This window comes from Solanum stenotomum, chromosome 6 (genome assembly GCF_019186545.1).
Source record: "Solanum stenotomum isolate F172 chromosome 6, ASM1918654v1, whole genome shotgun sequence".
NCBI lineage: Eukaryota > Viridiplantae > Streptophyta > Magnoliopsida > Solanales > Solanaceae > Solanum > Solanum stenotomum.
This window is the reverse complement of record NC_064287.1, coordinates 26,225,933-26,245,377: the sequence shown is the minus strand read 5'-3', so window position 1 is coordinate 26,245,377 and position 19,445 is coordinate 26,225,933. Positions and strand designations below refer to the sequence as shown.

At 35.6% G+C, this 19,445-nt stretch overlaps 1 long non-coding RNA gene across 1 annotated transcript; it reads left to right on the top strand.

Annotated features, from left to right (window-relative positions):
* The first annotated feature begins 14,775 nt into the window (after nt 1-14,775).
* On the top strand, nt 14,776-19,322 carry LOC125868025 (uncharacterized). Its single transcript, XR_007446698.1, has 5 exons — nt 14,776-14,820; nt 14,947-15,110; nt 15,422-15,572; nt 18,077-18,677; nt 19,211-19,322. It is a non-coding gene; the product is annotated as an uncharacterized LOC125868025 (long non-coding RNA).
* Nucleotides 19,323-19,445: the final 123 nt, after the last annotated feature.

Sequence of the window (19,445 nt, the reverse complement as noted above, 5' to 3'; positions counted from 1 at the left end):
CTTAACGTTCTACTCAAAACTCAAAAAACATTGTTAGGGATCAAAACCTCAATGTAGGAACTATCAAACACTAAGAAAATTCGCTCAAAATTTCCAAACTGGTTTCATATTTTAAAATTCACGTTTTGTACTATTCCAGTTTTTACCTTTTGAACTGATCGGCGGAATTAGTCCAGCATCGCCAACCAGGTCGGTAATGCTCCAAGTGTCCCTTTCCACGCTATCTTGACTTGGCCCTTAACTATTCCTCTTCTATAGCTTTAGGCTATCAGGATCCCCATCGCCTATCTAGTCGGCGGTTTGACGATACGCCATTTTCCATCGCCGAGTTGGCTTTTCCATAGGGTTTGCATGCTGTAACTTTTGGCGAGCTGAAGCACCACTCAGCAAGTCGCCGAGTAGTCTTAGTGATCGTCAACTTTTCTTGTCTTTAGCTTTTCCACTCCTTTTTGCATGTAATGTCCTTGCTCTGCTCCGTTGCATTCATAGCTATAAATTAGAACTTAAACACCAGTTTAGAACATAATATAGGCATTGATGATATGAAAAGTATGAATATTAATCCTTAAATGAGTCGACTTCAATCAAACCTTACACATACTTAACATCGAACAACATTTTCTAGTTTCTTAGTTCACCAATTTATGTTCCAAACATCGCAATGTTCAACCCATAAATATCTAGGATGTCATCTAAAGAGTCTGACGGTCAAACTTCAGGTTAATGCCATACATGTTATAGTTTCACACAAACAAAAGGCTTAAAACTTAACAATTGCACATCTAAACACATAAAAACTTCACACGTTTATCAAAATCCAAAAACACCAGTCATAGTTTATCAGACACAACACAAAGTCAACATCTATTCATTTTAACAGTTAAAATTGAAGGTTGCTCTGCACCCCCTCCCTAAAATAAAGGACTTTTCCCTTAAAGTCAATAAATCAAAACAATACAGGGCTGCGAGGAGGTGTCATACCTACGACGCACTAGGCGCCGATAGTCGGGTCGGCGTCGACACTCTTATCAACGGGTGCACTCTCAAAAACCTACTCTAGGTTAGGCTGGATACCACTAACCGTGACAGGTACTCCACTACGAGAAGCGCCATCTAATACCACATTTTGCCTCTGTTGCGCCAATGCCTTTTCTTCCTTTGCTAGACTCCAAGACTCATTGCGAGTTTTCTTATGTTGCCTTCTTACCTCTTTGGATAGGTTATGTGGCAGGTCTTCATCAAACCCTTCAGCTTTTTCTTTCCTCTTCCTGGGTTTCTGTTGTGGCACATTGCCCTAGAAATCTTCCAGATCCTGAATGGTAGGGGGCTCGGTGAAAAGGCTCATTAAAGACTTCGCGACAATCTGTAGAGGCAGAGGGACAAGCTTCTCGACCAGCTTAGCAATTACAGCCCTCATTTCTGCCAACAGTGTCTTCAACTACTCCGCATTCGCCAAACCAGTAGCTTGGAACTGATTTTGCACATGAACCTTGAAGCCGGTAATCCTATTTTTTAGCACTGCTAACTCTTTCCGCATCTCATCTTTTAACCGCTTCGCTGCAGTTAACACATTGCGCTGAACAACCTCGGGTAGTTTGCGCACAATCTTATCCACAATAGTCTTGGTCTGCTTTTAATCTGCATTAAACCTTTCAAAAATAGCAGTAGATACGATGACAAAAGTACATGTAGTCTGTGAGGCTGAAGCTGGTGGTGGTTGCACTCCTGTAGATTGTGGCAATGATTCACCCTTATTCGGAACTATAACACCAATTGGAATGTCCACTATAGCATGTGGTACAAGTACTAATTGTCCAACCACGACAGATTTGGCCCAAAAGAGATGGTTGGCCACATCTTCTATTTTTGATGTTGTGGTGAGCCGTTTTGCTTCTGTCCATCTGTCTACTAGCTTATTCGGTGGAATATTTTTTTGCTAACACAACTTTCCTATCAGATACCAAAATGGTAACCCAACTCTCTCAATTAGTGCTCTGTCCCACATTTTTCTAGCGATGATACGACCTACATTAACTGGGTAACCAACCATGAGGCAGGCCACCAGTGATGCAAGGGACGATGACAAGGTGTTATCATTTACTGTAGGTCTCAGTTGTGCATGAACAATGGCCCACAAAACCTTAGCTGGGAATGACAATGATGCTTAGTGATCAGCAGTTGTGCATCTTTTACCCATTGTGCATTCTCTCCCTCGAAAGCAATCAATCCAGCAATCCACTGCATGATACCTTCTGTAGACATCGGGTTCGCCATCTCAGTTTCTCTAGTTACAGCATATTGTTTACCTTCAAAATGGCAAATTGTAGTTGGTACTGTAAACTCCAGACCATGTAGCATTCTGTTGATGGTTGCCCCATATATATCAACCGATCTGCTCCGAACCACTATTGAGTTAAGGGGTCCCCATGTACTGGCAAAAAACTTATGCCTCTGTTTAGTAGTTTCACCATCTACAACAAAGATCATCAATGAGGTTGCATAGGAGACATAAAATTCACTTGTAAGGTGGCGGGAGAATTTCCCTGGAGAATTTGTTAGCCATCCAAATCGGTGCATCTAGAATATTCTGTAGAAATCTGGGAAAGCTTTGATATCCTCCACCACTACCTTGGTCTGAGGCATGATTGGTCTATCCTTAGAACTGCCCGACTTATTCACAATTCCATTCTTGAAGAAATCTTCAGACCTATTCACATTCCACATAGAGTGGAAACAGTCAATTAACTACGGTCTCACCACTGGATTGAATTCACGGAGGTGAACATATGGGACCATTGTATCATATGAAGTAACATCATCGTCCTCTTCTTCTGCACCTCCCTCTTCGTTTGCTCCAGTTTCAGATCATGTTCTTACTGTAGGTAGGGGTGTAGATACATCCTCCTGAGAGCCACTAATAGAATTTTCCTCACTACTTGAGCCACTCCCAGAACCACTACAAGATCCCTCACCTCTACCGAAACCACTACATGATGCCTCACTGCCACCAGATCTACTACCCTTTTCTTCAGACTGGAAGAGAGGATCTTGAAGAATGGCCCTCGTCATTTGTGATCTCGTAGTTCTAGGTGAGTGTTCCTCAATCTTAATGTTAATCTGAACCTCTGAACTACTAGACTCTATCTCATTATCAGTGTGATATGGAGAGGGAGGTGGTGAAGGATGTAGAGTTGTAGATTTTCTTTTTGGGCCCATGGTACCTAAGAAGAGAAATAAACATGTATTATTAAATGAATCAAGTACAATGACACACTAACGGGTACTCAGGCTTCCCCTTTGTAATTAGAACGTGACGCCTTGCCTTAACATATTGTTACCCAATCTATCATTGGGAAGAGTCACGAAATGAAAATGCAAAACATAAAAAGAAGTTCAAAAATAAAAATGTTTTTTTATATGAGGGTCTACAAGGGTCGTGGCAGGTACCACGGTTCGTGGAAACCATCGTTAACAAGAGACAGTATATATGGGAAGCAGGGATTTACACTGGTTAAGGTTCACAAAGGACTTCACGGTCTGTGAAGATGACCACGAATCGTTTAGGACCTCGTGAATTTGGCCTGTGAGTTGGAACTTTGTTAAGTATGGACAACGAGTTACTTCAACGCCTATGATTCCCTTCATGGTCCGTGAAAGATATCGTGTTCTTACACTTAGCACTTTTCGAGTATTCTTCTCATGGAATTGTGGACAATGGGAAGTGTTAGCCATTGTTAGCACACAAACCTATCTTTACGAGACATTTTAGCAAATGTGTATCACTACACAACCCTAATCATTCAAATACGACCATTTTCTACCTAATACAAGCATACCACAGACCTATAATCATCAGTTCTCAATGTAACAACTTTTATATTTTGGACTCAATTTCATCAAAATATCATCATATAACACTAATCCCACACAACAATTCATACCCATACACCAAATTTTCCAATTTAAACTAATTTCAACAAACCCACATAATGAAATATCAACAATTCTAGTTCAGCACATAAAAATGCTAAAATTCGACCAAATCAACGTAGTTCGAACTTGATTATAGATAAGATAAAACATATAATAAGTAGGTAGAAGAACTTACTATGAATTATTCGAATTTTAGCCCCAAAGAAAAAAAATGACTGCCACCTCAAGTTCTTGACACTATAGCACTTAGGGTTTCAATTCTTTGACTCCTTTGGGGTTCATGAATGTTGAAATGCCTTTTAATAACTATAGGAACCATTAAGGATGAGAGGGAAGAAGAAAAGAACCAACCCTGTGGCGCTTGAGGTGTTATAAACATAAACTGGTTTTTTTTTTTTAAATTGTGCGGGTCGGGTCTGTACAGTGGCCATTGTTGGGCTAATGACAACGGACAGTGAGGGAGCTCGTGAAGAGCACCTTGGTCCTCAAACCCTTCCGTGAACATGACTAGGGTGGAACCACTTACCTAGGCAATATTTGTTATGTTCGCAAATCTTAAATCCAGTTTTGAAAATCCACTTATAAGGCTTCGTATATCTAGCTCGTGACAAGCCATATAAACTACATTTATTGGTATTTAAAATCCATTTAAGTTTGTGTACACGAATAATTGTCAATTATTGAAAAACAACTCATCTTAAGTCGTCAATGGTTGTGGATAATTTATCCCTATTTCCTCCTCGGCTTCTCAAGTTATTTCCTCAACATTGTTACTCCACCATAACACTTTCGTAGAAGCCACTACTTTAGTCCAAATCTTTCTTACCTGCCAAACCAAAATAGCCACTAACACCTTAGCATAAAACAAGTCTGTAAAGACAAGAATATCCTCAATGGGCATAATTCAAAGAATTTTCGATGCACTTCTATACTCTAGATACATGGAACACCGGATGAACTGCTTTTAATTCTGAAGGGAAATCAATCTCGTAAGCCACCCTACTAATCCTTCGATTAATATTATATGGCCCTACATTCCTTGGACTCAACTTTCCTTTCTTTACTAATCTCATGAAACCATGCATAGGCCATACTTTGAAGAAAAACCGATCTTTTACATCAAACTATAAGTCTCGTAGTCAAACATCTGCATAAGACTTCTGACTACTCTATGATATCTACAACTGATCTCTACTAAGCTTTACCTTCTCCATAACTTGTTAGATTAGATCATGACCTAGCAACTCTACTTCCCTAATCTTGAACCAATAAATTGGTGGCCTTCACTTCTTTTATATAGAGCTTCATAAGGAGCTATTTGAATACTTACTTAGAAGTTATTATTAAAAGGAAACTCAACTAGCAACACGTGATCATACCAGTTTCCACGAAAATCTAGCACACATACCCATAACATGTCCTTTAGCATTTAGATTATACGTTCGGCTTGGCCATCAATCTGAAGATGAAAATCCATACTAAGATTAACTTGAGTCCCCAAACCTTTCAACAAGGATCTTTGTGTTGTGCTATAAAATGTGTCCATCAATTTGAAGTTATCTATATCGAGACATAATTGAGTATGAATAACTCTCTAATGTACATCCCAACATATTCCACCAGAAGGTAGTCCTGACTAAATAGAAATGGGCTGATTTCGTCAACCTTTGAATAATCACCCAAATGGAATTTTATCTTCCCTCGCGAATGCGAAAAACATGTGACAAAATTTACATTTATTTCCTTCCACTTCCACAATGGAATATCTATCTCCTGAGTTAGCAAACTAGCTTCTGATGCTAACTCAGGCTAGAAGGTCCGTGTACTTTAGGGAGCCAGTGATTTTGACGTGCCATGAAGATGCCCTTGAAGAGAACCACAACATGTGAGATTTCTCGTGAAGAGTTGTTTGCACCCAGTTCTGCACTTCTTTGTTTAATTCCTTCCTGCACACACCAACACAATAACTCTATAAAAACTATAAAACAATGCCAAAATGTAAACTACCTAGTACATTTAGAATCTTGGTGCCTCCCATGTAGCGTAATATTTAACATCGCGGCGCGATGCATGTAACTTGATTACTTATACTTCATCAAACCTTGCATTCATCCACTATTTTCACTTCTTCTGGAACCCTAAGTACGCCTTGATATGCTAACCACTAGCCTTGAACCTCTCCCTTTTGTCATTCTCAACCTCAATAGCATCCGACTAAAATACCCGAGTTACCTTAAACATCCCAGTCCATTTGGATCTCAATTTTCCTAGGAAATAGACGAAGTCTAGATTTGAAAAGCACCACCAAGTCACCCAAACTGAAGATCATTTTCTCAATATGCTTGTCATGATATAGATTCATCATCTTCTTGTACAGTGCCTACCTCTCATATGCTCTTAAACGGAACTCATCCATCTCATTGATCTGATCCAGTCTCAGGTTAACAGTCTTACTCCAACTAAGGTTCAACTTCCTTAAAGCCCAGAGTGCCTTATGCTCAAGCTCAACCACCAAATGACATGCCTTTTCAAACACCAACTGATATGGAGATACACAAATATGTGTCTTGAAAGCTCTCTGATATTTTCATAGAACATCATCTAACTTTCTTGCCCAGTTTGTCATGTAAGCATTCACTATTTTCGCCAAAATAGCCTTGATCTCCCAATTTGATACCTCAACTTGGCCACTCGTCTGGGGATGATAGGGTGTTGCCATTTTGTGCTGCTTAACCCCATATTTTGACAGAAGAGCACTAAACACTCTATTGAAAAAATGGGAACCTCCATAACTGATAATGGCTCTAGGTGTACCAAATCGTGAGAATATGTTTTTCTTTAGGAACCCTACGACGCTCTTACCATCATTTTTAGGCAGAGCAACTGCCTCAACACATTTAGACACAAAGTCCACTACCACCGGTATATACTTTTTGCCATAAGAGATCACAAATGGGCCCATAAAATCAAATCCCCATACATTGAACAATTCCACCTCAAGAATTGGTGTCATTAGTAGCTCGCGGAAATGAGAGATAGGTCCTTGCCGTTGGCATACATCACAACTCTTCACTGTATCAAGTGCATCAAGATGGATTGTAGGCTAGTAGTATCCACTCTGGAATACCTTGTGGGCTGTCCGAGCACCTGCATGATGGCCATTAACTTGAGAGGAGTGGGAGGCCTCTAAGATATGTAGCATCTCTGCCTCAGGGATACATCGCCTAATGATGTTATCAGCACATACCCTATACAAATACATATCATCCCAAAAGTACTTCCCTACATCATGTAGGAACATATTTCTCTATTGCAACGTTAGCCCTTCAGGCATCAAATCACAAACAAGAAAGTTAGCAAAGTCAGGAAATCAAGGAATAAGATCAAGAGTTGCAGCTAATACCTTCTCATCTGGGAACAAATCATTGATATCTAACTCAAGTTCCTCTTTCTTTTCTGCTTCTAGCCTGGACAGGTGATCAGCAACCTGATTCTCACAACCTCTCATATACTTAACCTCAAAGTCAAACTCCTGAAGAAGCAGCACCAATCTAATTAATCTTGGCTTTGAATCTTTTTTTTTCCATGAGATATCATAGTGTTGCACGAACTATCACCTTAGTACCCAATAAGTATGCTCTGAATTTCTCAAAGGCAAATACCACAACCAGTAGTTCCTGTTCAATGATGGTGTAGTTACGATGTACTTTATTCAATGACTTGCTAGCATAGTAGATCGGGTGGAAAATCTTTTTGCAGTTTTGCTCCAACACAACTCCCAAAGCAGTACCACTTGCATCATACATGACCTAAAATGGTTCCGCTCAAACTAGACCTATGATAACAAGAGCAAACACCAGCTTCTCTTTTACGCACTCAAAGGCTTTCAGGCATGCATCATCAAAGATGAATTTCATTTCTTTCTCTAATAATTTGCACAAGGGATCTGCATTCTTCGAGAAATCTATAATGAAACGCGTCTAGAATCATACATGGCCCTGAAAACTTCGAATACCTTTCACGCAGATGGGTGGGGGTAACATTTCAATCACCTCAATCTTAGCTTTATCAACCATTGTTCCCTTTTGAGACACCTTGTGACCGAGAACTATGCCTTCCTTGACCATGAAATGCCACTTCTCCCAGTTCAGAACTAATGTGGCCTTCTCGCATCTCTATAAAGCCTTGCTAAGATTTAACAAACAATCATCAAATGTGTCATCTATCACAAAAAAGTCATCCATGAACATTTCCAAAGTGTCTTCTACCATGTCCGAGAAGATGGACATCATACACCTTTTGAAAGTTGTTGGTGCATTACATAATCCAAATGGCATGCGTTTGAATGCAAAGATGCCATAAGGACATGTAAAAGTAGTCTTCTACTGATCTACTTAGAGCAATTGATATCTGGTTGTACCCCGAGTATCAATTTAAGAAACAATACCACCCTTTGCCAGCTAACATATCTAATATATGGTCCATGCTTCTCTAGATAAACTCCAGATGAATAACTTCATCTTTAGTTTATCATTTCTCCATGCACCAACTAACTTGTCACATATCACTACAACAAATTTAACTATTAGTGACCAAAATTTTTTTTCACTTGACACTCAATTTTCATCACAAAAAATCTTTAGTGAAGAAAAATAATTCGTCAATCATTCGTCCATAAAACATGGATCACTAAATGTATACATAGAAAACTTAGTGTTTCGTCACTGAATAGAGTTGTATTAGCTACGAAAATGCTTTTTGTCCCCAACTGTATAGTATTCATGACGAACTTGTTTGTCATAGAAGTGATAAAATTTTGTAGGTAATCGTATATTTTTCGTCACTAAAGAGGCTATTAAGGCCGACAAAAATAATGTGTCACTGACTATCTAGTTTAATTAGTGACGACATTATTTGTCTCTAATGTTATATGAAAAAATATTATTTTGTTACTAAAAACTATCTTTTACATACATATTCCTTTTTACCCCTAAATTTCTAAATTAGTGATAGTTTTACTTTTTGTTTACAATTTTGTAGTTGAAAATGATACTATCATCATTAAAAATATTTCTTTTACTGACAAAACAAATAAAGTTAATTTGTAGGTAACAAGTAGGCAATCACAATTTCGGGACAAATATTATTCTTGTCACTAAATATCGTACTTTTGATGACGAACATTTAATCGTCTTAAAAAATACAATGTTGTGGTCACTAAAAGTTAAGCTTTTAAGGATAAAATATTTTTTCACTAATCACTATATGATGACATCTAAATTCATAGCAATAGTATTCACAATTGTATTTTTGATATTGCTTCATCTCCTAGTTTCCGAAGGTCCCAAACCGAGGGACAATCCTTTGCAGTGGTATGACCTCAACTTAATTTCAACGGACGTTTGTAATATCATTCAAATCAGTGTAACAACATAAAGAATGTAGCATTTGTGTTGTCAATAAACGGAACTAGTCACTTGGCCTAAAATCTGCATGAAGTGCTGAAACTAATTGGCCAAAGAGGCCGCAGTTTTACCTAAAATGTAGCAAGAATTAAGCTCGAAATAGAGCAGAAAGTGGTCCCCAAAAAATGCAGCGGTAAATGACTCAAAATTCAATGACTAAATGGCCTCAAATTCCAGCAACAAATAGTCCCAAAACATAGAAAAAATCACCTTCAGATTGCAGAAACAAATGTTCCCAAAATAAAGCAGCTAATGCCCCATAATGCAGCTGTAAATAGCCAAAAATGCAGCGGCAAAATGACCTCAAATTACAGCAGCAAATAGTCCTATAACATATCAAAAATCAGCCTCATATTGCTGCAGCAAATTAATCCAAAAATTGTAGCGGATCAGCCTCAAATACAATAACTATTTAGAGTAAAATACAATAGTTACAAGAAACACATAGCAATTATCCATCAGCAACTCAAGAGTGCAACAACTCAATAGATGCAAGATCATGTGAAGCTTGAGATTTTTCTCAAGTTATGAAAAGCAAGATCGTTTAGAACTAGAGTCGAGAAACAATTAGCATTTATCAACACGAGAACAAACATTTTGAGTATCTTTATGAGAATGAATTTAGAAGGATGATTACAAACAAGAATACCAATATAACACTTAACATATTCAAGAAATAAGGGCTATCACCATCCAATTTCCAATGTTGCACAAGTTGAGATGTTTTCTTAAATCTTAGGCATTGTTGGACCAAATAGCTAAAAGTAACCAAGCAAAGAGCGATCATTTGAGAAATATTTTGTGAACTTGGAAACTAAGATAAAGACACTAAAGAAGCAATCAAATCAGAACATCAGTTTTACAAACATCGGACGCCTTTTAACGTGGAATCTGGCACTGATCAAGAAAAAAATGAATTCATATTTCCATTTCCCAGCCTTTTACTATGAAGGAATAAATTTAGGATGATGAACAACGGGAAACAAATAAATCAGAATCTAGAAGAGTGACAAAAGCATTCAAACATTTTATTTGATCAATGTGAGAGAATGGAGAGACAGAAAGTGCTAGAAGATGTTACAAGTACACAAATCTAATTATATAAACATGATTTCACCAAATCATAAGTGCTACATGATATTACAATATTGGCAATGAGAGAAAGTAATCACTTAAGATTTATTTCCCAGAAAACTAAATACCAAAGATGTCATACATCTTTTGAATCAACCTATACTTAGTTTTTTAAAAAGTTAGTTAACAAATTTTAGGATATCTAGAATCAGCTTTCAAATTAAGAAAGAGCAAATTTAAAATACATAGGCAAAACATCTTAATTCCTTCATACTTTTGACGTTAGCACATATTTGACCATAGAATAAGTACGACAAACATCAATCAATTCACACAAAATTCACAACAAACAGAGACTTTGCAACATATAGAAATATTTGAGCAGAAAGAAATGTAAATGGACACGTGCAAAAAAGATTTCACACAAAATCTGCACTAACATGAGTACTCAAAGGAACATGCCAGAGGCAACACGTAAATTTATTTTGATACATAATATGAATAAAGAATAAAAAGAATGCTTCAACATGAAAGTCTTCATTGGGGTCTCCTCGAGACTCGCTGGACAAGACGCAGCGTTGGGTTTTTGGTGATTCCGGACAGCGGTCAAAGATGATTGGACGATGGAAAAGAGAAAAAGAGGTGGAGGGAGAGATAGTGGGAGAGTGGTGGGGCACTTGTCTCACCGGAGATGGTGGCGGCGGCAAGGGAAAGAAATGAGACGGAGGAAGAGAGAAGGTGAGGAGAGGTGTTTGGTGGTGCACGGTGATCGTCTAGTTCCTCTCTAGGAGAGGAGTGTTAAACAATTGTGACCTTTGGCTTGTTCTTGCCGAAAATTTGAGAAGAGGGTGGAGTTGAGAGGTGTTGCAGATATTTTGGGCAGTAAATCTTTGAGAATGAGGAAGATTAGGGAGTTAGGGTATATGGTAGACATAGAGTATAATGCAAAAATTCGAAAATTTTAACATCAAAATTTAGAAATTATGATATTTGGAATGAATTATAATTTTTTTGATATTCGGTATGGTAATTGGTATTTATAAAATAACACTTAATAATACCTTATCTAAGTATATAGCTATTACATATAAAATTCATATATATGTAAGTATATAATACTAGAAAATATATAAAATACTAACTAATTATTTAGATATTGAATTTTTGATAGTTTTATCTTTATTTAAATGTTCTTTTTGGATGATTGATTAACAAATAAAAGTATTTGTACTTTATTTTAAATATGTTTATATGTGTAAGGTATTAACATGACATACTTCAGACGTTTCTTGGAAAGTCAAAGTCATAATTCTTTATTATAACAAAGATATGTAAGTTAAAGTTGACCAAACTATGACAACCGATTTATTGTACAACAAAATACAAAAATAAAACTTTAAAATACTGACCCATACCAAATTAATTTGGTATAATAATGGTATAGTATTTTTGAAAACTGAACATCCAAACTATAAAAAAAAACATTTCAATAATGTACCATGTCCACCCCTAGGTAAAAATAGGAAAGCGAATGAGATTTAGAGCCCGTTTGAATTGACTTAAAAATTAGCTTAAGTTAAAAATAAAATAGTCAAATTTAAATGACTTTTAAGTAAAAAAAAAATAAGGTAGGGGAGGCCTACTTTTCGTTTTTAACTTATTTTAAGTTATTTTTAACGCTGCCAAACACTTCCAAATTTAATTTAAGTCATTTTGACTTATTTTAAGTTACTTTTATATTTATCTAAAAAAATTAGAAGTAAAAAACTGACTTAAAAGTAGGTTTGACCAACATTTAGGCCAATCCAATCACTATTTTAATCTTAACCGTCTGATTAGATCATATGAATAGTTGACATTGAGAGTTGAGTTTGGGATTTGAATTCGGGGCATATTCTGCTCAATTTGGGTAAACTAACATAAATCGTAAAAGATTTGACTAAAAATTAAATAACAATGAAATTTAAATTAATTGAAAAGAATTGGAATAGATTGTTATTTAATAAAAATACTATAATTAATAGATAAAAATGAGTGATCAATATCGCGTAAAACCTTTTTAATAAATAGTAATTTTTTATTATAAAAATAAGCATCTCGTTAATTTATATCTATATTTATAATTTATAAACTAAACACATACATATTCATATATTAAATATGAAAAATTCATCATTTGCAATCGATAACTGATAAAAGTAAATAGCAATGTCACATGCCCTTTTTCGTATGATATAGTTCTACATTATCATATCATTCTATGATTTCATCTTGTTGTTTTCTACTTGAAAAAATATTTATCATTTGTCACTTGTAATTAGCAACATGTGTTTTTGTAGTCAAAATATTATTTTCTATATTTAGTTATGAATTTTTTTGTAGCAAATAATTAGATTATTTAGCTACAAATTTTATATAGTCGCAATTTGAACATTGCACATTTCGTGACAAAACACTATTGTCACTAAATAAAAGGTTGATTAGAGACAATAAAAAGACTGTCAGTAATTGTTTATATAATTAGTGACAAAAATTAAGATCACAATTAATAAAAAATATCGTGGCTAAACAATCAACATTTAACTACGAACTCTATTTTGTTGCTATTTCAACAACCTATATTTCATGACGAAATATTTCTTCTTCCAAATTGATAGCTACTTTTAAGACGAATAATAGTTTGTCACAAATTGAACGTATTATTAGTGACGAAAAAAGTGTCAGTAGTAACATTAAATTTGTCGCTAATGATTCTTAATAAATGACACCAAATTATGTTTTAGTGGGAAATTTTAGAGGACAATTTTGCTACGAAATTAGATGTTTTGTCATTGAACGTATGTTGCTCAAGCATTTAAATATGAAATGTAATTTTTAGTCACAAAAGGTGAATAATTAGTGATGAAATTTATGTCGTACCTAATAATTTTGTAGCTAAATATCACATTGTTCATTAGAAAATTGATGAAAATGATTAAAGTTGCTTTGAGAGTAAAGCAACCATGTTGTTGTTTTTGTGAAAAGATTTCTGACATAAGGACCACCAATTATATGCTAAGTTTAGTAAATGTGAGTTTTGGTTAAGGTTGGTTGCCTTCCTTGGTCATATTGTGTCGAGCTTGGGTATTGAGGTTGATCCTAAGAAGACGGATGTGGTTAAGAGTTGGCCTAGACCTCTAACTCCCACCGATATACGAAGATTTTTGGGTTTGGCCGGTTACTATAGGAGGTTTGTTGAGGGTTTTTCCTCCATTGCTTCTCCGTTGACAGCCTTGACTCAAAAGATAGCTAAGTTTGTGTGGTCGGAGGCTTGTGAGAAAAGCTTCCAAGAGTTGAAAGATAGACATACTTCCGCTCGAGTGCTGACCTTACCGGAGGGTACCGATGGAATTGTGGTATATTGTGACACTTCTCGAGTGGGTTTAGGATGTGTCCTTATGCAACATGGTAAAGTGATTGCCTATTCTTCAAGGCAAATCAACGTCCATAAAAATAATTATCCAACTCATGATCTCGAATTAGCGGCGGTGGTATTTGCCCTTAAAATGTGGAGGCACTACCTATATGGGGTCCATGTAGATGTTTTCATTGATCACAAGAGTTTTCAATATGTGTTTAGCCAAAAAGAATTGAATCTCCGACAAAAGAACTACTAAAGGATTCTTACATGAATGTCCTTTACCATCCTAGAGAAGCTAATGTAGTTGCGGATGCCCTAAGTCGAATGTCCATGGGTAGTGTGGCTCATGTAGAATATGTGAAGAAGGAATTAGTCGTGATGTGCATACACTACACCATTTTAGGTCTACAGCCACACTAATTCTGGACTACGTTTGTAAAGTGTTTCCTAAAGTAGTTTTGGCAACACTTTTAAAGCGTAGCCAAAGTTTTTAACTTTTAATTACGATAATATTGGCAACACTTCAAAAATGTACTCTTTAATGGTATAAGCTACACTTTATAAGTGTTGTTACAATATGATATAATTGGCAACACCTATTTACATATATAACCACACTTTTAAAGTGTCCTATTTTTATAATTGAAAAAACAACACATTATAAGTGTGGCTTTAAAATTTTCACCAAAATATTATATTCCCTCCAATATTTTTAACTCTCCCTCCCATTTTTATTAAGAAAAAAAATATCATAAAACATTAAAAAATACTCTTCCCCCAAATCAGAACTGAAGTAATGAAGAACACAGTGAGTACCCCAAATCGAGCTGAAGTGTTTTCTCTCTGTCAAACTTTCTCGTAGAATCATGAAAGAACACGTTGAATATCTGAAGAACTTCTCTTTGAATCACTGAAGAACTTCTCGCTGAATCGCTGAAGGTTTATCAGGTAAGTCATAAAACATTAACACTATCTTTTTCCCCAAATCAGAAAAACCTTTCGTCTATTTGAAGAGCACGATTTTCTCTCCAAACTAATTCTAAAGAACACGATTTCGGTCAAACATTCTCACAGGTTTCACTATTTCACATTGAAAGGCTGAAGAACACTATTTCACGATTTCTTGTTGAAGAGCTGAAGGTTACGCCTCACAAATGAACACGCCTCACTAAAATGCTTCACTTGAGAAGATGATGTCTTAAAGCTTCATCACATTTTGTTGGAATAGGGTTTATCAGGTAAGAAATTGTATCTTTGAAAGTCTAAATTTTAGCTTTAGGGTTTTGATATTCTTGTGTCTGCATATACAATTTTTATTGATTTTTGGGAGTCTAGCTTGTAGTTGTATTACCCACATACGTTTTGATATTCGCTTGGACAATTCTGAATGAGACATGCCTTGCTCAGTATAATATGATGATAAGGAAAATTCAGCTATCCAACAGATGTAATATGTGTAAAAAGAAGGGGAAACAACAACATAATAGGTTGTCATTTGTCTTAATCTTGAAGCCTAGCTCTTGTTTACTTGTTCTTTTTTGCAATGGAGGCATGTTCATTGCTAAGGGTGGTAGTAAGGTTCTGGTGGATCCTCATAGACATGGAGGTGTGTTCATTGCTAAGGGCAAGGAAGATGATCTTTGTACTAAGAATTGGTACCCGGTGAAGCCGTCTACAATGAAAAGAGAATCTCTGTTCAGGTTATAACCTTTCTTTTATCTTTATGTTAGATTTTTTACTGTTCTGTTTGTTGTGTGTGTGTTTTTTTATGACTCTTGGTACCAAATGCTTGCAAGGTTGAATCTTTCTTGGATGTGCATAACTTAGTGTTATAAATTTGGTTATTAAGTGAATCTAAAAGTATCAAATGCTTGCCTGCTTGAGTCTTTTAATTTCCTCTCCTCCTTGATCTCAGACAACTTGTATTATCTGTGCTATGATGCTCAATATGCCATAAGTCAGGTAATCTGCAAGTAGCTTGTTTTACTAACCCTTTTACTCTTGTTTTCACCATTCTTAAATATGTTCATAAGCATCATGCAACTACTCTCTACACCTTTGAATAAATAGATTCAATCAACTCAAAAAGTGGAGGGCCTTTGAATAAACAGATTCAATCAACTCAAAAAAGTGGAGGGATACCACCTTCAATGCTATAGTCACAACATATAGATTAAGTAAGCTAAAGAGGTCTTTTTTCTGCACATTCTGCATTTACAATATTATTAGATAAGAATAAACGAACCTAACACCAGTTTAGATTCTACTGTTTCAGGAGCAAGGTTTCTTACTGCATCAGTTGTCTGTCGAATAACACCATGGACATCTCTAAGCATATATGTGCCTCTTCAACAGACTAACGAGATTAGGCAAAATTCCAGCATCAAAAATCAATTGTTCGTGCTTTGCTAGGTAGGTCGACTACTGCGACTTGATTTTCAAAAATTATTTTTCCCACTTTCTACTTGACTATTCTATGACCCATAGACTATTAAGGAAGTAAATTCCAAAGAAGTCTCTTCTCTTAGGGAAGAAATGCATGAAATGATACAAGTAATGCATGAGCTAACCTTCCTTCACATGGTGTGCAGCTTCCTTCACATGTGGATGCAAGTAGTGCACGATCTGTAAAAGGATAAAATCTTTCGAATTCTTCCAACTCAATTAATGCTTCTACTTTGGAAAAGGTATTTATTATTTCATATTAACAAAAAAGTTAAATCTTGAACTTTTGAATGTGAAAGAGGGTGCAAGAATGTTGTCAACCCTTTATTTGATACTTATTTAGATAACATCAGTTCATTTGAGTTGAACACTTGATAAGTCTGTTTATATATGTTATAACACTATTCTACCACTCAAACTTGGAAACCAAACAGAAGGTGCACTGGAATGATTAGAAATGAATTTTGAGGGTTCTTTTTCTCCATGCAGGTAGATCTTTTAGTTGCTTCTCAAAACTGTAGCCCTTTCCCTAAGTTAGCTTTCGTGAACTTAGTGCAGACTTAACTTTTATTCCTTGAAGTTGCAAGAACTATTTAGGTAATATCTTCTTAGAGACATCACCTTTTACTCGACATAATTTACATCATCCACCACTTACTGCTAAGATCTTTTTAGTCTTTTACACCGTAATAGATGTTGAATACAAGTAGTTAAAGGATTAATCTCTTCTCATGTTGCATTTTGGTTTCAAAGGTTTTAGTTTATGTTTTATTCCATATGTGAAGTAAGTTTGGCTTAATACAAATAGTGTAGGTGATAACAATTTATTTTTTTCCTTATTTGGTTTTTGTTCTGGTGGGAGGTAGGAGATACCCCTGGAATTATCATAATGCACACAAGCTAGCCTCAGTATCGTTGTAAAAAAGAAGAAGAAATTGATCCAACTGGATAAGAGAAACATCAAAGATCTTAACATAAACTCGTAAAACCTCATTTTTTAGGATGAACAAAACCAGAACTAACAACAATATCAGCTGGTGATATTCAAATTGGACATTAATAAACCACAACACACAACTACACCTAAATCCCAAACAAGTTGGGGTTGACTATAGAAATTTCAAGACCTTATAAATCTTTCAAGAGAACTTCCTTCAATGATATTTTAGGTCTCCACTCACCATGATTTCACACCCAGGGACTGGCGACTTTTGAGGTTGACGACATGCCCAAACAATCTCAATCGACCTCTCATTTAAACCTCAATGTGTGCTACTTGCACCTTCTGGAGCTTAATTTATCACATTTTGCACTAATGTTGCAGTATCCTTGATCTCTAATTACTACATGCATAAATATTTTTTTGTTTTTTTTCGCCAAACTTGTTAAACGTTTAGAAGCCTTGTTAATGCTCTTAAAATTGGGAAGTCATTGTGTCTATGATCCTAAGCAATTTCTTAGAATGTTCAAGTTTTTAAAAGGGATTATGATTTTGTAGGTCTATGTTTATGAGCTATCTTTATCTTTCATTCTTTAGCCAAATGAGTTTTTTCATGTGTATCTCTTAACTTTACTATTTTGTTAACTTACTGTAGTATCTCTTGATTACTTATGAGTTTTGGACTATCATGTATCTGCAAGTTATATGTGCATTTTCCTTTTTGTTGGCACTTTGAATCATGTTTTTTTTGTTTATTAGAGCATATATTTGCACCTTTATTTAGCTTGGGTACTTGTCCATTATTGTCGCTTACTGCAGATCAAGCTTGAGATTAAGATACTGTAGAATCATTGTGGTGAACCTAATATTGTGAAGTTACTCGATATTGTAAGAGATCAGCTGTCAAAGACCCCAAGTCTTATATTTGAATAGGTGAATAACACAGATTTTGAAGTGCTTTATCCAACTCTTTCTGACTTTGACGTTAGATATTACATCCATGAGATATTACAATTGTTGCAGCCTGGGCGAAAGAAGTAGCAGTCCTTGCATCAACTTCAAAATCTTTCTCAAAGTCAAACATTAATTGCAGCATTGAGGAGAGCCTTGTTCGATATCAAGCTGTTACATCTGCTTCTGAAAAGATGGCAATACCAATTCACGGGTAATGAAAGATCATATACTTGAGCACAAGGTTGAGTTAGTTCCATTTTTCCTTCAGTACTGAAGTAGGTTTTGCCAAAAGATCATATATTGGATCTTCTTCATTTATCAGATACTGATTCCTGTTCAGTCATGCAAAGTACAAGTTACAGCTCCTGAAATTTTGACATTTATGCTAAAGTTAGACAATGCACTAGAAAGGCAGATATTCAGAAGAATTTATGAAGTTCTTAACAATCTGCAAGGAATGAACTTAGTAAGTTTTCTCAAGTCTTAAAGATTTTACGAGTAGAGCAGAGTTCTGTTATAATTCATTGTGCTAGAATATTAGAGTCCATAAGAGGTAATGTTAAGGTTGTAAAAAGAAAAAAAGAGATTTGAGAATGAATTGCTTGCTTAATCCCTCTAGTATGTTCTTAAGTTGCCATAAATATTCTCAATTTTGGAGCCACAAAGTAATTTGTAAGAATGTTTACTAGTAATTTGTAATTTGTAGCTGCACCAATACTTTCATCTGTATTTTAAAGTGTTTTAAGTTTCAGTTCTTTTCACTTGCAACAACCATTGGGCAATCTATCTTTACATCGGTGCAAGATTGTTTAGTATGACATTTCAAGAGGATATAACCTTAGCTTAAAATAGATATGGCTTATCCCTGTCAGTTGATGGAAGAAAAAACCTTATCCTACGACACAACTCTCTTAATTCATGATCAAAAGACCACATCAGATAAAAGTATCTCATCCTACTCTTTCTTACATTCTCAAACTTGACCTTTTTGTGTGACAGATAGTCTCTTCATTTCCTAAAACCGAATAAGGGAAATTCTTTCTGTGGGTTATCATTTTCCTCTAACCGGCAATGTTGCAGCTTATATAAATACTTCATCTTCTCGTCCAAGGTACATTTTAGGGGTTTCCTCAATTTCTCATTGGCTACCAAGAATGTAAATTTATTATTTTAAATTATAATCTTGGTCATTTACTCCTCTAACTTACTTTATGAATTCAAATAAATTATGGTA